At 38.3% G+C, this 27,251-nt stretch overlaps 1 pseudogene; it reads right to left on the reverse strand.

Moving 5' to 3' along the window:
• Window positions 1-390: 390 nt before the first annotated feature.
• Window positions 391-27,044, reverse strand: LOC129490702 (melanin-concentrating hormone receptor 2-like; annotated as a pseudogene).
• Between the last annotated feature and the right edge of the window lie 207 nt (window positions 27,045-27,251).

The raw sequence follows: 27,251 nt of genomic DNA on the forward strand, positions 1-27,251 counted from the left end.
TAAATTAAAAAAATTGAAACACAAAATTAAAAGGTTGCACATAGCATCTAAGATATTTACATATGCATGCAACTCTGAAAATGTGCAATGAAAACAGTAAAATAACTGTTAATAACAAATATATAATTATTCTTTAAATAGATCTTGAGTACCATACACATTTTAATGAAACCATTACATCAGTGATTTCAGCATTTGTCACTGAAAGATTCTTAAGCAGTTTATTTAGTGCACGTCTTATTTTCCAAAAATTCTTTCTATAGACATGGATCAATGTCCACATGTCTAAATGTGGTATGTTTCAAGTCACCGTTGCCTAAGTTTCTACTGTAGATGTCTTAGGCTATCTAAATTGTTCTTTTAACAAATAAAGCAAAATAAGGCAAACACTTACCATCTGGCATCCTTATTCTGTTGATACATCTCCCAAGTATAGCATAAAATTAAAATATAGCACACCAAAATCAAGGGTAGAGAGAAAAGAAAGTTGTTATCGTCAAATAGTGTATACCTATAAAATGAGAGAGAGAAAGGAGACAGAGAAGAGAGAGAGGACAACACCATTACATTAATTGGATTAGGGACTGGCTTTTGCAGTTTCTGAGGCATGATTCTTTCATTTTTCATGGTCCAGGATAAAAGTCCTTGTGGATCTTTTGTTTCTTTATTGTAGAGAAGCCCTAACTTCAATGCTAACAACAATGCTTGTCTTTTCTCTAGCCAAACCCAACAGTACTGAGTGCAGAATAGGTGAGGCTACCTATTACCAATCTTCAGTGTTTAACAATGACAGGCAAGAGTATGTAACATTTATTATATAGTAGGCACTGTTCTAAGCATTTTGTATATCTTTACCCACTGAATCTGTGAAACCCCATGAGTATGAAGCCATTAGTGCCCTTACACTATAGAAGAAACTAAGGCACAGAGGGGTTAAGTGGCTTGCCCAAGATTACCCAAGCAGTAACTGGCAGAGGTAAAATTTGAACCCAGGATAGCTAATGCTGGTGGGAGAAGTAATGAATAAACAATCTTATCTATGTTTCTTTTAAACAATTTTCGCTGATGCATAATAGATGTACATCGTTTCAGAGTATATGAGAGAGTTTAATACATTCATATAATTTGTAAAAGTCAAATCAGTCTACTTGGGATGTCCATCACCTTAAATATTTGTCTTTTTTTAAAATGCTAGAAACGTTCAAATTATTCTCTTTTAGCTATTTTGAAACGTACAATAGGATATTTTAAACTATAGTCATCCTACTGATTCATCAAACACTAGGTCTTAATTCTTCTATTAAAGTGTATCTTTGTATACACTTAATCAATTTCTCTTCTTTACCCACTCCCTCTACCTTTCCCAGACTCTGGTAACCACCGATATACTATCTTTATGAGATTCACTTTTTTAGCTACCACATATAAGTGAGAACATGTGATATTTGTCTTTCTGTACTTGGCTCATTTCACTTAACATAATAGCCTTCAGTTCTATTCATGTTGCTACAAATGACAGGATTTTATTGTTTTTTATGGAAGAATAATATTCTATTGTGGATATATGCCACATTTTCTTTATCCATTCACCTATTGATAGGCATTTAGATTAATTACATATTTTGGTTATTGTGAACAGTACAGCAATAAACATGGTAGTACAGATATCTCTTTGAAATATTAATATAGTTTCTTTTGGATATAAACCCAGTACTTGAATTGTTCATTATATGATAGCTCTATTTTTAGTTTTTCGAGGAGCATTTATAGTGGCCGTAATAATGTGTATTCCCACCAACAATGTACGAAGGTTCCCGTTTGTTCACATCCTTGTCAGCATCCATTATTGCCTATCTTTTTGGTAAAAGCCACTTTAACTGGGGTCAGATGATATCCCCTTGTGGTTTTGATTTCCATTTCTCTGATGATTAGTGATACTGAGCACTTTTTGTTTATGCATTGGCCATTTGTATGTCTTATTTTGAGAAATATCTGTTCGGATTTTTGCCAATTTTTTCATTGGATTATTTGAGGGTTTTTGCTATTGGGTTGTTTGAGCTCCTTATATATTCTGGTTATTAATTTCTTGTCAGATGGATGGTTTGCAAATATTTTCTTCCATTCTGTAGGTTTTCTCTTCACTTTATTGATTGTTTTCTTTGCTGTGCAGAAGCTTTTAGTTTGAGGTAATCCTATTTATCCACTTTTGCTTAGGTTGTCTGTGCTTTTGAGGTCTTACACAAAAAGTCTTTGCCCAGACCAATGTCCTGGAACATTTCCCTATGTTTTCTTCTTGTAATTTTCATAGGTTCAAGTCTTAGATTTAAGTATTTAATTCATTTTGATTTGATTTTTGTGTATGGTGAGAGGTAGGGGTCTAGTTTCATTCTTCTGAGTATAGTTTTCCCAGCACCATTTATTGAAGAGACTGTCCTTTTCCCATTGTATGATCTTGGCTCTTTTGTTGAAGATGAGTTGGCTATAAATGTGTGGATTTATATCTGGGTAGTCTATTCTGTTCCATTGGTCAATGTATCTTTTTATGCCAGTACCATGCTGCTTTGGTTACTATAGCTTTCTAGTAAATTTTGAAGTCAGGTAGCATGATGCCTCTAGCTTTGTTCTTTTACCTCAGGATTGCTTTAGCTATTCAGGGTCTTTTGTGGTTCCACATAAATTTTAGATTTTTTTTCTGTTTCTGTGAAAACTGTTATTGGTATTTTGAGAGATATTGCATTGAATCTGTACATTGCTTTGGGTAGTAGTGTCATTTTAACAATGTTAATTCTTCCAATTAATGAGCATGGAATATCCTTTTTTTGTATCCTATTTCTTTCATCAGATATCTATGTTTGTGTGTATTTTTTATCGGAATTTTATAGCCTTCCTTGTATAGATATATCACTTCTTTTGTTGAATTGAATACTAGGTATTTTATATTCTTGGTAGCTATTTTGAAGGCAATTGCACATTTTTGGTTTCCTTGTCAGATTGTTCATTACTGCATATATAAATGCTATTGATTTTTATACATTCATTTTGTATCCTGCAACTTTACTGAATTCATTTATCAGTTTTAATCGTTTTTTGGTGGAGTCTTTAGGTTTTTCTAAACATAATGTCATACCATCTGTGAACAAGGCTATTTGACTTTTTCCTTTCCAGTTTGAATGTTCTTCATTTCTTTCTCTTGCCCAATTGCTCTGGCTATGATTTCTGATATTACATTGAAGAAAATAGTGAAAGAGGGTATCCTTGTCTTGTTCCAGATCTTAGAGAAAAGGCCTTCAATTCTTCCCCATTCAGTGCAAAATTAGTTGTAGGTATGTTATGTATGTCCTTTGCTATTTTGAGGTATATTCCTTTTATAACAAGTTTGATGAGGGTTTTATCAGAAAGGGATGCTGAATTTTATTGAATGATTTTTTGGCATTTATTGAAATAACCACATGGTTTTTGTTCTTGGTGCTGTTAATGTGATGTATCAAATGTATTGATTTGTGTATGTTGAACCATCTTCACATTCCTTGGATGAGTCCTACTTGCTCATGATATACGATCTTTTTAATGTGTTGTTGAATTCTGTTTGCTAGTATTTTGTTGAGGATTTTTGCATCTATGTTCATCAGTAATATATTGGTCTGTAGTTTTCTTTTTTGTGTGTGTCTCTGGTTGGTTTTGGTATCAGAGTAATGCTGGCTTTGTAGAATGAGTTTGGAAGTATTCTTTCCTCTTCATTTTTTTTAAGTTTGAAGAGAATTGGTATTAATTATTTAAATGTTTGGTAGAATTCAGCAGTGAAGCCATCAGGTCCTGGACTTTCCTTTGATGAAAGACTTTTTGTTACAGCATCAGTCTCCTTATTCACTATTGGTTTGTTGAGATTGTTTATTTCTTCATGGTTCAATCTTGGCAGGCTGTATGTATCCAGGAATTTATTTATTTCCTCTCTATTTCCCAGTTTGTTGGCATTTAGTGATTCATTACAGTTTCTATTGATTCTTTGTATTTCTGAGGTCTCAGTTGTTACGCTTCCATTTTTTTTTTCTGATTTTGTTTATTTGGATCTTCTCTGTTTTTCTTAGTCTAGCTAAAGGTTTGCTGATTTTGTTTAACTTTTTGAAAAGCTAACTTTTCATTTTGTTGATCATCTGTAGTTTTTTAAGTCTCAATTTTATTTATTTCTGCTCTAATCTTCATTATTATTTTCCTGCTACTAATTTTGGGTTTGGTTTGTTCTTGCCTTTCTAATTCTTTGAGGTATATTTGTGGGTTACTTTAAGTCTTTCTACTTTTTTGATATAGGCATGTATCACTATAAAATTCCTTGTAAGTACTGCTTCTGCTATATCCCATAGATTTGGTATGCTGTATGCCTTCATTTGTTTCAGAAATGTTTAAATTTCATTCTTGATATCTTCATTGACCCACTGATCATTCAGGAGCTTGTTGTTTAATTTACATATGTTTGTGTAATGTCCAAGTTTCCTCTTGTTATTGATTTCTAGTTTTAGTTCATTGTGATCAAAGGCAGTTGCTATAACTTCTACTTTTTTGAATTTCATCAGATATGTCTTGTGGCCTCATAGGATTATTGTGGGGAATGTTCTATATGCTGTTGAAAAGAATTTGCGTTCTGCAACATTTGGGTGAAATGTTCTGTAAATGTCGGGCCCATTAGCTCTAGTGTGTAGTTTAACTCTGCCGTTTCTTTGTTGATTTTCTGTCTAGGTGATCTGTTGACTACAGAGAATGTTGTGTTAAAGTCTCTTACTATTATTGCATTGCAGCCTCTCTCTCCCTTCAGATCTATTAGTGTTTGCTCAATATATTTGGGAGCCCCAATGTTGGGTGCAGAGATACTTAAAATTGTTGTATCCTTTTGCTGAATTGACTCCTTATATAGTGACCTTCTTTGTCTTCTTTTAGAGTCATTGATTTGTAATCTATTTGATCTAAATATAGCTACTTTTGCTCTTTTTGATCTCCAGTTGTATGGAATGTCTTTTCCCATCCCTTCACCCTTAGTCTATATGTGTCTTTATAGGTTAAGTGGGTTTCTTGTAGGCTGCATGTAGTTGAATCTTGTTTCTTTATCAAGCCACTCCCTGCCTTTTAATTGGAAAATCAAGACTATTTACATTCAGTATTATTATTGATAAGTAAGAACTTATTACTGCCATCTTGTTGCTTGTTTTCTGGTTTTGTAACTTTTCTCTTCATTTCTGCTTTTCTTGCCATCTTCCTTTGTGGAAAAGTGATTTTCTCTTGGAATGTCTTAGTTCATTACTTTTTATTTTTAAAATCCTTGATGGATTTTTGCAATGTGGTTACAGTGATGCTGATTAAAAAACATATTTAACAAGTTATTCTAAAGAGATGTTAATTTATCTTACATCACAAAGAAAATAATAAAAACAAAGAAAAAAGTGGAAAAAAATCTACACTTTAACTCCATTCCCCTACATTTTAACTTTTAGTTTTCTCAATTTACATATTTTCATATTATCTGTCTCTTGACAGGTTGCTATAGCTGTTATCATTTTTGATAGAACTGTCTTTTGGGCTTCATGCTAGAATTATCAGTGGATTGTATACCATAATTACAGTATTACAGTATTCTGGGCTTGTTAATGTATTTAATTTTATCCAGGAGTTTCATAACTTCAGATGTTTTCTTTTTGCACATTAGTGTTTTTTTTTTCTTTCCAACAGAAGAACTCCCTTTAGCATTTCTTGTGAGATGGATCTGGCGGTGGTGAATTCCGTCAGCTTCTGCTTGTCTAGGAAACACTTGATCTCTTCTTCACAGTTGAAGGATAATTTTGCTGGATGCAATGTCTTGGATGGCAGGGTTTTTTTGTTTGTTTTTGTTTTTGTTTTTTTGCAGTTTGAAAATGTCATTTCACTCCCTCTTGGCTTGTATGGTTTCTAGTAAGAAGTCAATTTCTAGATGAATTAGAGCTCCTTTATATGTTATTTGCTTCTTTTCTCTTACTGATTTTGGAGTTCTATCTTTGTCTTTGACTTTTGAGAGTTTATTATCTGCCTTGGGGTAGAGTCTTATTTGGGTTGATTTTGTTTGGTGTTCTTGGATCTTCCCATATCAGGATATTTACATCTTTCTCAATTTGGGGGAAATTTTCTGTTATTGCTTCTTTGAATAAGCTTTCTACTCCTTGCTCCTGCTCAACTCCCTCTTGAACACTGATAAGTCTTAGATTTGATCTTTTGATGTGTTTTTTCCTTTATCTTGAATACAGTCTTCATTTCTTTTCATTCCTTATTCTTTCTGACTGTGTATTTTCAAATAGTCTGTCTTTGAGCTCACTAATTCTTTCCTTTGCTTGACCCATTCTGCTGTTGAGAATTTTTAGTAACTTTTTCAGTTCAGCAAGTGTATTTCTCAGTTCCAAGATTCTCTTTAATTTTTTAAATTATTTCAATCTTTTAGTTAAATTTATCTGATGTATTTCTGAATTGCTTTTCTGTGTTATCTTGGAGATAACTGAGTTTCCTAAAAACTACTATTTTGAATTATTGGCCAGAGAGCTCACATATTGCTATCTCATTAGGGTCAGTTACTGGTTCCCTACTTTGTCCATTTGGGTAGATCATGGTTCGTTGTTTGCTGTTGCTTCTTGTGGACGTACATCTATGTCTTTGCATTGAGGATTTGCTATTCATTCTAATCTTCTCTGTCTGACTTGTTTTGGTTTTTACTGTATGTATTTGCTTAGATAGTCTTTATCACTAGGTTGCTGTCTCCTTTTGGCTCTGGGTGTTGTCTTAAGGCCAGGTTTGCTTTGGCTGTAGTAACCCATCAGTCACTGGCTGTCCCGAATGAGGGAGGTCCCAAAGGAGATATCCCAGAGGTGTGGGAAGCCTAACTAGGGGTTTGTCCAGGGGACCTGCTGAATTTACCTCCTGCAGTGTGGTGCCATTGAATAGCCACCCTGATTTAGTGTCACCTTTGGTTGAGTTGCAGAGCAACTGTCCCACCTCCCTACTTTGTCTCTGCCTGTTTTCAGGGATATTTCTCCCTTCCAGCACTTGTGATACTTCCCACAGGTTAAGGCAAAGACAAGTATTTTGTCAGGGAACCCAAGGTAGTGGGAAAGCTGGTTGTCTACCTTGATCTCATTTTTTTTTAGTGTAGAAACTGTGAGTTGGAAGGAAGTTTTTCATGTGTTTGGTGTCAAGCAGAATGGAGGACAGGGGTGTCCTGGATGTGGAAGTCTGATTCTGTTACAGTCGGCTTGGAGGCTTTTTCATTTTTTTTATTTTTCACTTCTCTGAAGCCTGAGGAACCATCCAATCCTCATATTTGAATTCTGGAGTTCTGGGATATTGCTAATGATAACCTTGGTTCTGTATATTTTTGATTTTCTGAGGCCTCGGATGGTGGGGGGTGCACGTTCAGTCAGCTTGCTTCTATGCTGCCATTTGGAACCGGAAGTCCAGTCCTATCTATGTTGCACTGTTATGTTCTAAATGTTTGTGTTCCCTCAAACTTCCTATGTTGAAAACTTCACCCCCAATATAACGGTATAAGGAAATGGGGTCTTTGGGAAGCCATGAGAGTGGAGACTCATGAATGGGAATGGTGTCTTTATAAGAAAAGACACAAGAGAGCCTGCTTCCTGTCTCTCTCTTTTGCCACATAAGGATAGAATGAGAAGTTGGCAGACTGCAACCCGGAAGAGGGCTCTCATCAGAACTTGATCAGGCTGGCACTTTCATCTTGGATTTCCAGCTTCTAGAACTGTGAAAAATAAATTTCTTGTTGGCATTTAGTGCTATAAATTTCCCTCTACACACTGCTTTGAATGTGTCCTAGAGATTCTGGTATGTTGTGTCTTTGTTCTCGTTGGTTTCAAAGAACATCTTTATTTCTGCCTTCATTTCATTATGTACCCAGTAGTCATTCAGGAGCAGGTTGTTCAGTTTCCATGTAGTTGAGCGGTTCTGAGTGAGTTTCTTTATCCTGAGTTCTAGTTTGATTGCACTGTGGTCTGAGAGAGAGTTTGTTATAATTTCTGTTCTTTTACATTTGCTGAGGAGAGCTTTACTTCCAACTATGTGGTCAATTTTGGAATAGGTGTGGTGTGGTGCTGAAAAAAATGTATATTCTGTTGATTTGGGGTGGAGAGTTCTGTAGATGTCTATTAGATCCACTTTGTGCAGAGCTGAGTTCAATTCCTGGATATCCTTGTTAACTTTCTGTCTCGTTGATCTGTCTAATGTTGACAGTGGGGTGTTAAAATCTCCCATTATTACTGTGTGGGAGTTTAAGTCCCTTTGCAGGTCACTCAGGAATTGCTTTATGAATCTGGGTGCTCCTGTATTGGGTGCATATATATTTAGGATAGTTAGCTCTTCTTGTTGAATTGATCCCTTTACCATTATGTAATGACCTTCTTTGTCTCTTTTTTTTATTAATTTTTTTTGCACACAAAACGATAAACATTTTCTAAAAATACAAACAAAAAGATGCATATCAAACATATTAGGAAGGTTGCACATGGGAAGATGGGGAATAGAAATGGGGAGTGAGAATTAAAGGAAAGAAATTAGAGAGGGAATTTGCATGTATCAATGATAATAACTCAGTCCTCTATTTGACAAAGAAGAAGGAAGAGGAAGAAAAAGAAAGTGGGATAAAGGATCAGAAAGGGAGGAAAATAGAAAAAATTAGAGTATGACTCCAGGGTAGACCTGTTTTGTTGTCGCTGGTTTGGTTGGTTGGTTTGTCTGTTGTATTTTTCGTATGTTTCGCCATGTTGGCCAGGCTAGTCTCGAACTCCTAGCCTCAAGTGATCAACCCGCCTCAGCCTCCCAGAGTGCTGGGACTACAGGCTGAGCCACCACTTCCAGCCCCCACATTGCTTCTGGCCTCCGTGGTAGACCTCCCAGATGGGGTGGCCAGGCAGAGGCGCTCCTCACATCCCAGATGGGGTGGCCGGGCAGAGGTGCTCCTCACTTCCCAGATGGGGCGGCCCGGCAGAGGTGCTCCTCACTTCCCACACAATGGGCGGCCGGGCAGAGGCGCTCCTCACATCCCAGACGATGGGCGGCCAGGCAGAGATGCTCCTCACTTCCTAGACGGGGTGGCGGCTGGGCAGAGGCGCTCCTCACTTCCCAGACGGGCGGCCAGGCAGAGATCCTCCCCACCTCCCAGATGGGGCGGCGGCCAGGCAGAGCTGCAATCCCAGCACCCTGGGAGGCCAAGGCAGGTGGCTGGGAGGCGGAGGCTGCAGCGAGCCAAGACTGCGCCACCGCACTCCAGCTCAGGCAACACAGAGCAGCGAGTGAGCGAGACTCCGTCTGCAGTCCCAGCACCTCAGGAGGCCGAGGCGGGCAGACCATTCGAGGTCAGGAGCTGGAGGGCAGCGTGGCCAACATGGCGAAACCGCGCCTCCAGCCAAAGGAGAAAAAGCAGACAGCGGTGGTGGTGCGCGTCGGCAATCCCAGGTAGCCCGCAGGCCAGGGCAGGAGAATCACGGGAGCTGGAGGCAGGGAGTCTGCGGCGAGCCGACTAGATTCCAGCCTGGGCCACAGAGGGAAGAAAAGAAAAGAAAACAGAGAAGGAAGGAAGGAAGGCCACAGAGGGAAGAAAAGAAAAGAAAAGAAAAGAAAAAAGAAAAAGAAGGAAGGAAGGAAGGAAGGAAGGCAGGCTTCTTTGTCTCTTTTGATCTTTGTTGGTTTCAAGTCTATTTTATCAGAGACTAGGATTGCAACCCCTGCCTTTTTTTGTTTTCCATTTGCTTGATAGATCTTCCTCCATCCCTTTATTTTGAGTCTATGTGCGTCTCTGCACGTGAGATGGGTTTCCTGAATAAAGCTGGAGAGGATGTGGAGAAATAGGAACACTTTTACACTGTTGGTGGGACTGTAAATTAGTTCAACCATTGTGGAAGTCAGTGTGGCGATTCCTCAGGGATCTAGAACTAGAAATACCATTTGACCCAGCCATCCCATTACTGGGTATATACCCAAAGGACTATAAATCATGCTGCTATAAAGACACATGCACACTATGTTTATTGCAACATTATTCACAATAGCAAAGACTTGGAACCAACCCAAATGTCCAACAACGATAGACTGGATTAAGAAAATGTGGCACATATACACCATGGAATACTATGCAGCCATAAAAAATGATGAGTTCATGTCCTTTGTAGGGACATGGATGAAACTGGAAAATATCATTCTCAGTAAACTATCACAAGGAAAAAAACCAAACGCCGCATGTTCTCACTCATAGGTGGGAATTTAAAAATGAGAACTCATGGACACAGGAAGGGGAACATCACACTCCGGGGACTGTTGTGGGTTGGGGGGAGGGGGGAGGGACAGCATTAGGAGATATACCTAATGTTAAATGACGAGTTAATGGGTGCAGCAAACCAACATGGCACATGGATACATATGTAACAAACCTGCACATTGTGCACATGTACCCTAAAACCTAAAGTATAATAATAAAATTTAAAAAAACTGCTGAAAAAAAGAAAAATTAATTTCTATTGTTTACAAGCCACCTAGTCTATAGTACTTCATTATACTAAACTGAACAAGACATGCACACAAATGATTTTTTTTTTTTTTACTGGATTAGTGGATTCACAGGTCTGTTACTGCCACCCTTCTTTGGCTGAGTCCACATGATGCAGAAATGACTCATCTATTTGACAAGTGATAAAGTAAGAGAAAGGAATCTGCCAGACTGACTCGAGATAGCATATGTAGAAATATCTAACACAGTTATTGGCCAGTGGTAGTTGCTCAAAGAATTTAATCATGAACTCCAATTCTATGTTCTAATTTTAAATAGAAGACTTTTAATTTCTTTTTAAATTAAAATGTATAAAATGACTATGGTAGTTGCATTAGTTTCCTAGGACTGCTGCAAGAAATTAGCACAAACTGGATAGCTTAAAACAATAGAAATTTATTCTCCCACAGCTCTGAAAGCTAGCCATCTGAAATCAAGGTGCTGGCAAGTTTGGTTCTTTAGAGGCTCTGAAGGAGAATCTGCTCTATGCCCCTTCCTACCCTCTCTGCTGGTTCCTGGCAATCCTTGGTGTTCTTTGGCTTACAGACACATCACTCCGATGTCCGCCTCCGTCTTCACATATATTCTCTTTTCTGTGTGTCTCTGTGTTTCTTAAAATCTGCTTCTCCTTATCAGGACAATAGTCATTGGGCCCACCCTAATCCAGCATGACCTTAACTTAGCTTGATTACATCTGAAAAAATCCTATTTCCAAATAAGGTCACATTCACAGGTATGGGGAGATGGTGTAGGACTTGAACATATCTTTATAGGGGACACAATTCAAGCAAACTGCAATTGCATACTAATGAGATTTCAGTCTGAGTGACTCTGGAAATTCCTTACCTCCCTCGATTGCTGCATTCCCACCGCATCTAGCTGCTATGAATCTTTAAAATCCATATTTAAATATATTTGTGTCCACTGAGGTTACATGATTGAATTCAAAATCTTTTTCTAAAGGTTACCCTTTCCTTAAAAATCAAACTATCACCTTGATTGCATGTGTGGAGAAACCTAAGTGGAGAGACTGGTGAGAAGAGGATCCACAAGGATACTCTTTGAGGCTGCTCACATGTTGACAAGGAGAATGAAATACTCCACAACATAATTCAACTCATTTTTCTTAAGTTTTAACAACTTACCAGAGTACATCATCCGGGATGTCAAATCAAAAGCACAACTCTCAACACCGTCTTTAAATTTGATGACCTTCGAATAGAGCCAGACAGGCAATGCCAGGAGAAAGGAAGCTGCCCAAAGGCCCAAATTGATCCAGATGGTCTTGTACCTTGTTCTCCAACTCATCAGTCGAAATGGTTGGACGAGGGCAAAGTACCTGCAAAGGCAGTCAGGAAGAGTTTTGGAACAATCAATAAAAGCACTGAGCTCCAAGGACGAAAGGTTCATGATGATAGTAAATTATTAGCACTATTGTCCTCTCTGAAGCACACCTCTATCAGGACAAAAGAAAGTTATATTTTTTAAGAGCTGCCTGGTATCTGTAGAGAAAACAATTCTTGACCTTGCAAGTCTGAATAAACCACTCACTGAAATAGCTGTTCCTTCTATGAACACACTGATAATGGTAAAATTCTGCAGTGCAATCTCTCTCTTTACAAAGGGGCTTTTCCTGTAAACGAGACTCTGGAAAACTTTGTCTCTGAATAGGGATTTCCCAGCAAGATTTACTGACACAGAGGCAGGAAGGGGAAAATGTGGGGCTAAGAGAATACCCCTTAGCAGAAAGGGGTTCAGGCACATAGAACAAATACTTTGCCCTGATGGCTTTATGCTAAAATTACCAGGCTCATAGAATTTCAGCTCACAGAAGTCAGTGAGGATGAGCAAGTGTGACTAGTATAGACAATGCAAATTCCTTAAGGAACTTAGGCTAGAAGCCAGAGGGAAGAAATGGGCTAATTTCATGGGGAAACATTTTTCTTTATTTTTTTCTTTTCATTTTAGAGACAGAAAAAAAGGGGTAATCATTATCAAACCCGAAATTATGACATATCAAATGTATTTGGCCCTCCAGCAAATCCAAGATTTTTTCAGAGCAAAATGAAAGCTGAAGAACGAAAAACATATCTTAGATTCAGAAGGAAGGCTATTTGAAAAAGCACAGCTTTGCTGGGGTTTAGGGGTGGTGGAGGATAGTATTAGTAGAAATTAAACACATGTAAAATTGGTTTTTATGGTCACTTAATTTTCTCCAAGTTTTTGTAAAGCTACTTAATGAAGACTCACAAAAATAAAAAATTTCCTGGCCTCTTCTTCCTTCAATTTTGCACCAGAAGCAGGACATTTGCATTCAGTTAAGGGGCCTTTGGTTGCAGAGAGTGGTTTCTGGCCAGGGCCCCTCAGCTACCCAACCTCTGCACACTGCAAATGCATTCCCCATGGCTAAGGAGAGAAGGGCCTCTTTTCTCCCTGCTGGGGAAGTGGATGACATAGTGACTGCATAGCAGCCCAGTCATCATTTTTACTGGGATTATAGGATGATGAAGTCATGGGATCAAGCAACTAAGGAATCTTCTCTGATAGCATCCCTCCCCAGCTGAAAACCTTTCAGTGGTTTTCCATCAATTTTCAGAATTCCTCCCATGATCCACAGGTCTTTTTTTCCCCACCTGGTTCTGCCTGCTGCTCAAGCTGGAGCCTGTGCCAGTCTCTCCCTTGAATTCCTCAAGCTCTTCCCCTTTCAAGTTCAGGCATATGCTGTTATACCTGCCTGGCAGGATCTGCCTCTGCTTCTTCCTGCTTTTCCTCCAAGTCCCTATTTAACTGTCTCCCTCTTAGGGAAGACTTCTCTGACCACCCATTCTATATGAGGGAACTTGACTGTAAAAGAAGATTATAGGAAGACTCTACTTTTCCCTCCTAGTGTGTTATCACTATGTGGAAATATACATTTACTTGTGGGACTCTTCACTTAATGTCTGTCTACACCACTAGAATGAAAGCCCCATGAGGGCAGGAGCCTTGACTATTAGTTTAAGGCCACTGTATCCTGTGTGTCCAACAATCTCTGGCATATGGTTCATGCTCAGTAAATATTTTTCGAATAAATGAATGAATAAATTGCAAATTTTGGCTCCTACTTACTGACTCTTGATGTTTTAGAGAATTTATTTATAAAAGTAGCCACTAACAAAAGTCTAAGTAGCTTTCATTTGAAGGCAAACATTTTTAATATTTTGGATGTTTATATATTGTTTTTGTATGGCTATGGAGGAAGGAGCCCACTACTAATATTCTACACGCTTGCAGTTATCACTAATTAGGGAAAGCAAAATAAGTTATTGGAAACACTTGAAATGTATGATCCATTAAACTGGCAATTAAAATTATTTAAATATGTAAACACTGAGGCATACTGATGGCACTGACATTTAGTTATAATCTTACAAAGCAAGCCTCATTTCTCTTTTACAAAATTGCAGATTTTGTTAAACTTTTAGGAATTTAGTAGAGTTAGAATTACAAGAAATGTGAGGAAGGAAATGGTTCAGTTTTACAGCCTCTTCATTTGTTTCTTACCACCTGACCTTCCAGAGTGAGGGGAATGAAAGGGCAGCATGTCATAAATGTGAAATGAAAGTTTAGCATACTATGTCCATTGGATTAAAACAAAACAAAACAAAACAAAATGAAACAAAAAAGACTAGGAGTAAGATACACGCACCTGCATGTGTGCACACATATATACACAAAGAAAAACCTGTCAATATTAAAAAATATACACAGTTTGTCTGTTCCAAGGCAGAAAATGCCCATTGACTTCATTTACAGTAAGAGATTTACAGGAGTATACCCATCTTTTTTTTTTTTCAAAAAGCCAATATTCTCCCACATCCAAGGCACAATGTATAAAGAAGCTCATATTATCCCCAAGAATGGGATTACTATTGGTGTGGTGTGTACTTTAAGTCGCTTTTCTACAGTGAGCCTAGCCAGTTGAAGGCCCTCTTCCTGGTATTGGAACACTGACAAGTTTATGGGGCTTTTCTCATGACACGGTCACATTTGGCTGGCATCAGCTGAGCTAACTAGACCTATGCAGTATATTGATTTAAAAATGTGTTAATTAACTTTTACACTGTTGGTGGGACTGTAAACTAGTTCAACCATTGTGGAAGTCAGTGTGGCAATTCCTCGGGGATCTAGAACTAGAAATACCATTTGACCCAGCCATCCCATTACTGGGTATATACCCAAAGGACTATAAATCATGCTGCTATAAAGACACATGCACACGTATGTTTATTGCGGCACTATTCACAATAGCAAAGAGTTGGAACCAACCCAAATGTCCAACAACCATAGACTGGATTAAGAAAATGTGGCACATATACACCATGGAATACTATGCAGCCATAAAAAATGATGAGTTCATGTCCTTTGTAGGGACATGGATGAAACTGGAAAACATAATTCTCAGTAAACTATTGCAAGGACAAAAAGCCAAACATCGCATGTTCTCACTCATAGGTGGGAATTGAACAATGAGAACTCATGGACACAGGAAGGGGAACATCACACTCCGGGGACTGTTGTGGGTTGGGGGGAGGAGGGAGGGACAGCATTAGGAGATATACCTAATGCTAAATGACGAGTTAATGGGTGCAGCAAAACAACAGGGCACATGGATACATATGTAACAAACCTGCACATTGTGCACATGTACCCTAAAACCTATAGTATAATAAAAAATAAAAATAAAAAAATGTGTTAATTATAAGTTGAGAAACACACTCTATATTTTGAAAATTCTCTTGCAGAAAAGCAAAAGGATATTTAAAATTTTACCATTATTACTTATTTTTGTCAGAGTGAATGATTTATATGAACCTTGACATTCTTTTTTTGTTCATCTAAAGAATGGCTCATCACTTGCCCACCCAAAAGTCCTACTTGGAAGGGTGAAAAAGGCAGGGTTGAGGAAGATTTCTGGATGGACCCAGGGAAATTTAACATATCCTTCAAGATATTCATTCATTCATTCATTCATCAATATTTTTTGAGCACCTGAGTGCCAGGCACTGTTACACACACATTTATGATACATTGATGGACAAAGAGCCTGCCTTTGTGGAATTTACATTTGAGGTGCAAAGGAACTAGACAATAAATAACACACACACACACACATGATTTATGTAATATATTTGAATCAAAGGAAAAAGTAGATCAGAGCAAGGAGGATTAAATGTGTTGGGCTGGGGTTGGATTGGGAAGGACGCAGATGGAGATTTTAAGTGGGTTGTTCTGGAAGACAGTATATCACTGTTGGAAGTACTATGGTTGTCTTTCGGCCCTGTTTCTGTTTGGGTTGAGTTGCTAGGACCTGGTGTAGAAGTTCTGGCATCTGGATAATGCAGGGCACTTCCTAGCTTGCACGCTTCCTAGACAGGCCAGATAGTGAGGAAGTTACAACTGCCTGCCATCTTTAGAGTCAGATGGCTTGGGTCTGAACTGGATTCTACCACTTATTGGCTCCATAAGTACTCACCATCACCATCGTCTCCTCAAATAACATTAGTTTACATAGATGGTGAAAGAGACTACAGCACGTTCCAGGACATAGTGGAATACATTTCTAATAATATAAAATGACAGCATTTGTATTAACCAGTCACAATAATGTGTGTAAAAGATGATCTTCCTGGCACTGGGAAATCGCTTCATGGTTGTATAAGAACCTCTATTTACTCCACTGATTCCTTAGAGCTATGAGGCAATAGCAAGTGTATGAGATAGTGGACATATCAAAAATTGCCTTGGACAGAGACTAAGGAAATCTACTTTAATTCTTGGTTCTGCCACTAATACTCTCTGTGCTTCTAGCAAATCTCCTCTCCTCTCTGGGCCTCAGCTTCCTTACTGTGAAACTGATGGGGAGAATTCATTCTGGTTTCTAATATTTCATGGTTTTGTGATTTTTTTTCATGCAGTGAATTGCAAATAAAACTGAGTCAAAACAAATGGTTAGAAAAAAGGAGATTTTTTTGTTTTATGTTTTCCATTTAAAATAGACCTCTGTGAAAGCTGGACAAAATATTCTTAAGTAATCAGTCCTAAAATGAAACAAAGGAAGAAAAGCTTTGCTGTTATAAACCAGAACTGATGTTGGAATTAGAATGAGCTTGGGGAAGAACAGGCACCTCTGAATTATATTAAGATATTTCAAAGTCCTTCACTCACCTGTCCACACTCATTACAGTCATGCTGGCACTACAGGCAAATTAGTTACAAGTATCCAGGGATGTGATGACAGTGTAGAGAGGCCCCCCAAACACCCACTCTCCCCCTCGGGCCCATTGGTGAATAAGAAAAGGCATTCCAATGATATGGACTAAATCAGCCACAGCCAGGTTGCAGATATAGATGTCAGGGATTGTTTTTTTCCTGGATCTGAAAGAGATGGAGGAAACTGAAGATTGATATTGAATGTACACAGACTATTCAATATATGCTACCTGATAACACGTTTTTAATTGCCATAATGCATTTTAAATGTTAAAGGAAAACCTACACAAATGCATAGAGGAAATGCCTAGTCTTGTATATATTTAAGCATTTTGAACTATTTATTTGATAACTTACTGTGGTGGTTTAAAAATATGTCCACAAGGCTGGGCGCAGTGGCTCACGCCTGTAATCCCAGCACTTTGGGAGGCCGAGGCGGGCAGATCACGAGGTCAGGAGATCGAGACCATCTTGGCTAACACGGTGAAACTCCATCTCTACTAAAAATAGGAAAAAATTAGCCGGGCGTGGTGGCGGGCGCCTGTAGTCCCAGCTACTCCGAGGGGCTGAGGCAGGAGAATGGCGTGAACCCGGGAGGCGGAAGTTGCAGTGAGCCGAGATCGCGCCACTGCACTCCAGCCTGGGTGACAGAGCGAGACTCCGTCTAAAAAAAAAAAAAATAATAATAATAATAATAATATATCCACAAAATATTTTATATTCCTTTCAATAGGTAGAGCCTAATTCCCTTTCTTTGAGTGATGATCTTATTAACTTGCTTCTAACAATGAGAACATGGCAGAAGTGACAGTGTGTGACTTTGAAATTAGATCACAAAATTATTGTGGGGCTTTCTCTTTCCTCTCTGTTGGATTGCTCTCCCTGGTGAAAGCCTGCTGTCATCTTGTGAGGATACTCAAGCAACACTATGGAGAGGTCCATGTGAAGAGGAACTGACGCTCTAGTCAATGACCAGTCAGCACCAGCTTACCAGGTATGGGAGTGAACTACCTTGGAAGTAGATCCTCCAGCTGCAGCCAAGCCTTCAGATGACTGCAATCCTGGAAGACAGCTTGATGGCAATTTTATGACAGATCATGAGCCAGAACCAACCAGCTAAGCTGCTCCTGAATCCATGACCGTTGGAAACACGTGAAACAGTAAATGTTTATTGTTTCAAGCCACTATGTTTGGGGTAATTTTTTATGCAGCAATAAGTTATACCAACTTTAAATACACTCATGCAAAAGATTTAGTCTTTACTCATTCCTAGTATTTAAAACAGCTGAAGACTGAAAATAAATGATTCTGTTGTCTAATGCATTTTTTTCCTGTTGCAGCTTAGGCCATTGTTACGATTTCAATAATGACTTAGAAATATTCCGGTAAAATCTAAGGAATAGCAAAGACTATTAATAAAGACCCTAAGATCCAGACAGGGAGGAGAGTCATCTGAAAAGAAGGATCTGGTAGACGGCACTGAGAATGATCTCATGTCTCCTGTGGGGAGCAGGGGGTGGGAGAAGTGAATTCAATGCTATCTAGATGTGACATTCTCATCAGCAGGTGAAATACATTTCTGAGAGCAGAAATTTAAAATTTAGTTGGTTTCTACTTCAAGGAGTTGGCACATTCAATAATAAACAGATATCATCTTTATCTGGGAGATGCTGTTCATTAATTCAACAAACATTTTATTGAACACCAATTATATGGCAGGCATAATATTGTGCTCCAAGGCTGTAAAGCTAAATCATGTATAAACCCTGTCATCAAGGAGCTTATAGTCTAGACATGCATAAATAAATGATCACATTACAATTTGCTGAAAGAAAACTAGAGACAAGTACAAGAGCAAGAAGCACAAAGAAGGGGCTCCTCTCCTCTTTCTTGGGAAGTGTCAAGACGGATTTCTTGGCAGATGTGGACAACTAAGAATTTAAACAGCGTATAAGAACCAGTCCTAAGATTATGCCACAATTGCTAGTTTACTCCTGTTTCAAGGCTAGTGCTCTGCTGTTTGGAAGCTAGTGTGTGTCTTTATTATTCATCGGTTACAACTTCTATAGCCTGTGAACTTCATTTCTCAGCTGTAAGATTCTCATGTGAAACATCAGACTGGGTGAGGCCATCTCTTCTCCAGGCCTTGGCAGCATCCACTCTGTGGGGAAGTTACTGCCGTGGAGTCCTTATTCAGCAACCATACTGTATGCTTTTTTGCTGCTACTAAAAAACCAGGTTGGTTCCCTGCCCTCAGGAGCTTGGTGGCTCACACCAGAATGACCAGGAGGGAGAGGAGACATGAAGAAAAGATCATGTCAAACAAAAGACCAGCCAGCTGACTGTCGTTGGTCTCTTGTCCCCTGTCCTCTCCAGGCCATTGAGAGTGGGAAATGGAGAGGGGACAGGGAAGAGGGATAGATATTAGCAGTCAGATAGAAAGAGCTCCAAACTAAAAGAAACAAAAAAGTCATAAATCGTAGTCTATAAATAGATGTTATTTGCGTGTGAGTTGGGATATAAACCATAAGCAGTTGCTTAGGTCTCAACTGCAGCAATTAGATCCATGACCCTTGCTTTTCTCTAGAGGGACACCCATCATTTACTGATAATGAATTACGATAATTCTATTGTGGGGACAGTGCAGGCCATTAACTGGCAATTAAAAAGAATTAAATAAAACTGTTTCTAGATGATATTCTGTATAGTACAAAGATATTCTGTAAAGTACAAATTTATTATTGTTTTCTTTACTGAAAGCAACAGCATCAAAATTAAAAACAATTAAAAAACTACTTTAAAGTTCATATGGAACCAAAAAAGAGCCCGCATTGCCAAGTCAATCCTAAGCCAAAAGAACAAAGCTGGAGGCATCACGCTACCTGACTTTAAACTATACTACAAGGCTACAGTAACCAAAACAGCATGGTACTGGTACCACAACAGAAATTGTAAAATTTCTAACTATACAAATTGTATCCCTTTTAAGGTTTAATTTATCTTCAGATTCCCTGTTGTCAGACTTCATGAGATTTATGTTTCTTATGGTGTAAACATTTGAAATAAAATAGAAAGACTTGTGATAATTTTGGCTAACATGTGTTCCATATTGTTAACGTGATCATATCTAATGCTCATTAATTTGAGGAATGAGAAAATAAATTATGGTACTCCACACTACCACACTCAATAGGATGTAGCTGTTATAAGTCATAGTTTGAAAGAATATTTAATCAGATGGGAAAATACTTACACTACTAAGTAAAAAAAAAAAGAATACTCATTATGCGTATAGCATGACTCTAAATTTATTTAAACATTCGTTAAAAAATTTGCAGGAACAATATGTCAAGTGATCACAGTGATCATCTATTTAGTAGTAGTATGACTGATTTTTTACTTTATTCTTTGCAATTTTTCAAAATTTCTTTTAAAACCATGCTTACCTTTTGCAATCAGAAATAACAACATATGATATGGATTAAGTAAAACTAACAAAACATAACACTACACATGTAGGCTGCTGTGCCTGTCATTCGCCAGCCTGTCATCAGGCCCCTTTGCCAACTGGCTTTTGATTAGGTTTGGCCAACCAGAAGCACTGGTGGGAACTGGAGAGTAAGGAGGAGAGAAGAAGCCGGAATATTTCTTTCCCCTCCCTGCTGTCAGCATCTTAGGCAGTGGCTACATCCCTCCCACAGCTCCAGCTTCTCCTGTAGCCCTCACTCCATAGTCCGAGATACCAGTGGGGTTCCATCTCCCACCAGGCAGCCCAGACTCCTGAGGGCTATCAAATCTCTTTCTCCCTTTCTCCCTCCAGCTTGGGGCAGGGAGAGGAAAGTGGTGTTAGGGTGAGGGATGGAGTGGGGTGTAGAACTGTCTTCCTGCTCTTGTTAATCTCTGGGTTGTCTCGCCATCCCATTTGGCATTTAACTCTAGTTGAATTAAATTGCTATCATGAGCCAATGCCAATGGATTAGTAGTCATTTCCTGAAGCACTGTGCTGAGAATTCTGAGTCCTCACACAGATGCCATACAGGACAGACTTGTGTGATTAAAGAGGACTGCTAAGGGTGAGAGAGTTTACAGTAGAGTCATGTATTTGCCAAACCTTCCCTAGATACATAGAGTAATATAGTGGAAAGATAACCTCAATGGGAATTTTATTTTCATTTCTATGCCCTTGCTCATTGTGTCCTTAGGAAAGCCACTCAACTTCTTTAGATTCCCAAGCCGGCTTATCATATTGGCCAACTGGACCACAGCTCATCTGAACACATGTGGTTGCATTGTACTCTGGCATCTAAAACATATCTGTGCAGCCAAGGGTATGGGTCAATTCCAACAAGAGTCTGTGTATGGCTGACCCTTGGAGTGGTAGAGGGTTGGGTCAGAGGGAGCTGTTAGTTATTATTTAATCTGGGTGAGGAAAAAGGAGACCTGTGTTCTAAAACATTTTCCATCCCTGTCAGCAACTGGAATTCTACCATTAGACAGTATTCCTCTAGGTTAACACATTGTCCATCTTGTAACCTCTGTTTCACAAATTCATGACTTAGTGTGAATTAGTTGACCTGACAGAGAGATCGGGGCAGGAAGTGACAAAATGGGAACTCCTTATTTTTGGAGGATAGGGCACCTTTTTATAGAGACTCTGCCTACTTGAAGGGAGTCTGTCAGTAAACAGAAGAAAGATGTGTTCAGAAGGTGGATGTGGGGATCTGACAAAAAAAAGTCAGTCCCTTTATTGAAGTACAGGTGATTCCCTGGGCCTGCTGTGCCTGTGGAGAATAGTTGAATAATGGCGTTGAGTTCATTAATCCGTCTCCTGGTAACACAAGAGGAAAATATTATAATTGGCTCAATTTTCTGCCTACATTTTCTAAACCAGATTCCTTTGACCTGCTGTAAATTTAATGTACAAAGACTAGTGATGATCTGGCCTCATTATTTTATAGTCACCCTCCTAATGCACAAGTTGCTTCTTGCTTTTAAAAAAAAAGGTACATAGAACATCTTATTCTTGAAGCTCCATCTTCCTTAAACATATTTCTTTTATATATGTTTCTAGTCTTCATTTAGCAAAGTCAGAAATTAGTTCATTGCTTGCTTATGACTTTTAGTTCTATTGATGAACACTGGTCTTGATACAATTACTACCGTAAAAGGAAAAGTCATTAAATCTTGTTTAAATGTTATTTATTTCTCCTTATTGTTACTGTAGTCTTAATATTTCATTTAATTCACCTGTCTGTTCAGAAAGTAACAAATAAAAGATCATGGCAAAGCATGATGAAAACATTAATACAAATTGCCTTAAAATATTTAGAGAGCAATTTGCAAAGAAGTTGATAAATTTCTAGCCAAATAAATAAATGTAAGTTGCTTTCAAACAACTTTTGAAAGATTAATAAATTTTTGGAGCGCAATTTGCAAAGAAAAGTGTTAAAATCTTAGCAAAAAAATTAAAACTGTTGTTTTAATTAAAAGTTGTTCCCGATACTTATTGAAAGATTAAAATATTTATTTTAAAAGCTCCATTAGCATTTCTTTATCTAATGTATATTCTTACGTCATGTATAAAATGATAAAATGAAGAAATGATAGATTTTTCACAATAATGCAAACAAATTGGTCTGTATAATGGCTCAGGTGTTTTTCCCCCCAGTTAAATGATGGTTGACTTTATGTTGAATCTGTTTCCATAAACTATAACTCAGAATTGACTTTTAGAAGAGTTCACATTGCACGTGTCTTCCTTTTTTTCAACTTTGTCTCTGTATAAGTAGATGGAATTAAGCTGTTATCTATTGGTGTAAATTGAGGGGTCCAAGAATTTCTCTGGCTCCAAACATCTCTTCAACAGCTTGTCTCAAGGCCTGGAATCCCACACTGAAGAAGTTTTGTATAATGAAAGTTGCCTGTGAAAATGCAATCATTTATGGGTTTTAAGACCTAAAACCATAAAAACCCTAGAAGAAAACCTAGGCAATACCATTCAGGACATAGGCGTGGGCAAGGACTTCATGTCTAAAACACCAAAGCAATGGCAACAAAAGCCAAAATTGACAAATGGGATCTAATTAAACTAAAGAGCTTCTGCACAGCAAAAGAAACTACCATCAGAGTGAGCAGGCAACCTACAAAATGGGAGAAAATTTTCGCAACCTACTCATCTGACAAAGGGCTAGTATCCAGAATCTACAATGAACTCAAACAAATTTACAAGAAAAAAACAGACAACCCCATCAAAAAGTGGGTGAAGGATATGAACAGACACTTCTCAAAAGAAGGCATTTATGCAGCCAAAAAACACATGAAAAAATGCTCATCATCACTGGTCATCAGAGAAATGCAAATCGAAACCACAATGAGATACCATCTCACACCAGTTAGAATGGCCATCATTAAAAATCAGGAAACAACAGGTGCTGGAGAGGATGTGGAGAAATAAGAACACTTTTACACTGTTGGTGGGACTGTAAACTAGTTCAACCATTGTGGAAGTCAGTGTGGCGATTCCTCAGGGATCTAGAACTAGAAATACCATTTGACCCAGCCATCCCATTACTGGGTATATACCCAAAGGACTGTAAATCATGCTGCTATAAGGACACACACACACGTATGTTTATTGCGGCACCGTTCACAATAGCAAAGACTTGGAACCAACCCAAATGTTCAACAACGATAGACTGGATTAAGAAAATGTGGCACATATACACCATGGAATACTATGCAGCCATAAAAAATGATGAGTTCATGTCCTTTGTAGGGACATGGATGAAACTGGAAACCATCATTCTCAGTAAACTATCGCAAGGACAAAAAACCAAACACTGCGTGTTCTCACTCATAGGTGGGAATTGAGCAATGAGAACTCATGGACACAGGAAGGGGAGCATCGCACTCTGGGGACTGTTGTGGGGTGGAGGGAGGGGGGAGGGACAACACTGGGAGAAATACCTAGTGCTGGATGACGAGTTAATGGGTGCAGCAAACCAACACGGCACATGGATACATATGTAGCAAACCTGCACATTGTGCACATGTACCCTAAAACCTAAAGTATAATAATAATAATAAAAAGAAAATGCAATCATTTCAGAAGGGCTAACACCTAATAAGGACTTGGTTTTTCAATGGTGGTACCAAGGCTTTTGGGTGTAGAACACACTATATGTATCTGTAGAAAAGCAGGGCAGAAATACTGGAGACCATGAGGGAGAGATGGAAGGAGAACTGGGCAGGTCCAACAGGCAAATGGGAGTGAGCTAGAAACATTCTCAAGTCTCTGGCTATTAACTCTCTACTCAGCACTATTGCCTCTTTGAGGATCCCTTAGAATATTTGATTACTTCCATTTTCTTTCCTGGAACTTATCTGAGTGACCTTCCCCCCATCCCTAGTTGATTGATTTTAATGTCTTTCTTGTATTATTTTCCAAATTATTCTATGAGTTTAAATCTCATCTTCTCCACTAGAATATGAACTTTTTAGACAGATGCTGCTTTTTTTTGGTATTTTCATAAACTCTAGGGCAATGCGGGGCATGCAATAGGTATTTACTAATATATATTGAATTGAATTTCTTCTAGCACTTAAAGAAAAGTTTAAAATGCTTGATATTCACAAATGGCTTTACAGGACACAATAAGGAATGCCTGAATTTATTAACAGTAGAATCCCTATGTATACTAAATAAATCTTCAGCTGTGACTAGTGTAAAAAATACCATTGATCCTCTATTTCTAACTGCAGAGAGAGCGAAAATGAAAGTTTGAGAGATGGCTGGCTGATGAGACGCCACCTGGGGAAGTGACAAGTTATGAGCCTTCTCAGGGGTGATGAGCACTATCTGCCTGACCATCCTGAGGGCTCCTCTTGCTCTCAATTAAGCCTGTGAGGATTCTTTTATCTTTATGGCAAATCCAACAACTGTCTCTATAATTTTGACGACCTCTTTGTTTTCATTAGTTGTGGAGGAAATAGCCTAGAATTTGGAATAAGATCTGAGTTCAATTGCCAGGATTGCTACTTACTAGCTCTGTGATGCTGGACCAGTTATTTACTCATCTGAGCCATTTTCTTAAATGGGTATAATAATAGTACTGCTGTGCTTTTTAAGTGTAATATGCTCCACAAAAGTTTGTTGCAGTTATGTGTTAATATGATGCTGAAAACACCTATTAGGTAGTACAGGTTGGGCATCCCTAACTTGAAAATCCAAAATCTGAAATGCTCCCAAATCCGAAACTTTTTGAGGAATAACATGACCCTACAAGTGGAACATTCCACACCTGACCTCATGTGATAGGTTGCAGTCAAAATGCTGCTGCACAACACACAGCATCTCCAAGGGAAAAATGACGTTCCCAGCCCCCTTCAGCTGCTGTTGTTTTGCAGCCGGTGCAGGTGTTCTGGTGATGTTACTGGGCTGCTTAGTTGCCCTGAACACATTATTTTTCACTGTGTTAGTTGTATTAATGGTCATATTTTTTACTGCTAAGTACTGTTGTGTGAATAAGTGTAAGAAAGTGATTGTTTATTGGTTGGATGTAAATATACAGTCAGGAATGATGGTGATGCCAAACAACCACATGGGTGGCTGAGAGAGTGATGCCTTTACTTTCTGATGGTTTGATTTACAAAAACTTTGTCTCATGCATAAAATTATTTAAAATATTACATAAAACTACTTTCAGGTTATGTGTATAAGGTGTAAACAAGACATAATGAATTTTGTGTTTAGACCTTGGTCTCTTCTCCAGGATCTCTCATTGTGCATATACAAACAGTGCAAAATCCAAAGAAATCTGAAATCTGAACCACTTCTGGTCCCAAGCATTTTGGATAAGGGATACTAAACCTGCAATCTAAAATATCTTTTATAACAGAATATGGACAAACATTTTTAAAATGGCAATTTTAAGTATAATCAGAAACCAGGATGAAAAAGTTAACATCCTATAGTTGTTAAAACTAGCAAAACTCACATGTGAAAATAATCAGGATAGCAAATATAACAAGTAGTTATAGGGCTTGTGTGCACCAATTATGAATCCATTTTGTCAAGTCCCTAGAAAACAAATAATAAGTTCTTATTCTCCAGGTAAAACATTAGGCTCTACTTGAGAGGAGGAAATTATTTGAATTAGGTGGGAGATGTGGTGCCCAGGCAGGTGGTACTGGGAGGCAGATGTCTCTCAGTTTGGTCTATATAGGCTGGTCTACAGCCCACTACCTATGACTCCCTGCATCTTCTGGTGATCAGATAAAGTCTCTCTTTTGCCCAAGTGAGTGAAAGAATCTCTTTCACCTGCCTAAACAGGTCAGCTTTTTAGGATAATTCTTATTGCTGGAAAATAAAATGTTGCATTGCAGTTTCAAATCTTACCCGGGCCCTACCCTTAGAATTCTGAGTTAATGGGTCTGGGGTGAAACTGCATATCAGGAGTTTTTAAAGCTCCCCAGGTGATTCTAATATGCAGCTAAAACTGAGAGTCATTGCTCTAAAAGCTCACTGACCCAGCAGTAAGCATTGGCCTAGGTCTTAGGATGTTGAGATTTGCAACTGAGATGTTACCTAATGCATGATGAAAATAACCCTAGAATCTTCTTTAATTATCTTAAGCAAATATTTCCAAAATTGCATTTCATTAAGCAAAATGCTACAGGGAAAGGATTCATTTAGGGAGCTTTGAATGTAGTTTCCTAAAATGTGGAAGGAAAAACAAAAAGGAGCCCCTACCTTATTGTAATGAATACAGTGAGGATGTTGCCAATCAGCCCTATTGAACAGATAATCCAAACCATGGAAGAGAGGATGACTGTATCTACAACACTGGCAGTTTGATAAGCAAACTCTTTATTCCAGGATTTGTTTAAAAGTTTGGCAGAGGTGTTCCAACAAGATGAGTGAAATGGATTCACTGTTCATGGACTTCCAGGGATTAAAGCTGTGAAGTAACAGGAAGTGATTTATTTAGTGAACATTCCCTCAATATAACTTCCTTTACCTAATTCAAATAATATTTATTGGAACCTCTTTTTTTTAAACCAAGATTCCATGGAACACAGGATTCCAGGGTGAGTATGATTGGTCCCTATTCATAATAATCTCACAGATTACCATAAGAGATAGGTAAACAGCAAGTTACAGAACAACATGAGAAGCACCATTTAATCTTTGTATCTTACCACTTCTTACTGTACTATATTCTTTGAGCATAGTCGATATTTATTTAGTATATACTGGTCCTGGTTGTTTACAGATCGCATCTATTCTTATTGGCCCGTTGGTCTGTTCATATTGGCTAGTATTCTTTTAACACTTAGGTTGTTAAATATATCCTCTCTGTCTGCTATAAAATACATAGGGTCTACTGAACTTGGTTGTTTATAAATGGAATGGGTAAGACTTCCTGATGTGATTACT

Source organism: Symphalangus syndactylus, chromosome 9 (assembly GCF_028878055.3).
Source record: "Symphalangus syndactylus isolate Jambi chromosome 9, NHGRI_mSymSyn1-v2.1_pri, whole genome shotgun sequence".
In the NCBI taxonomy this organism is placed as follows: domain Eukaryota; kingdom Metazoa; phylum Chordata; class Mammalia; order Primates; family Hylobatidae; genus Symphalangus; species Symphalangus syndactylus.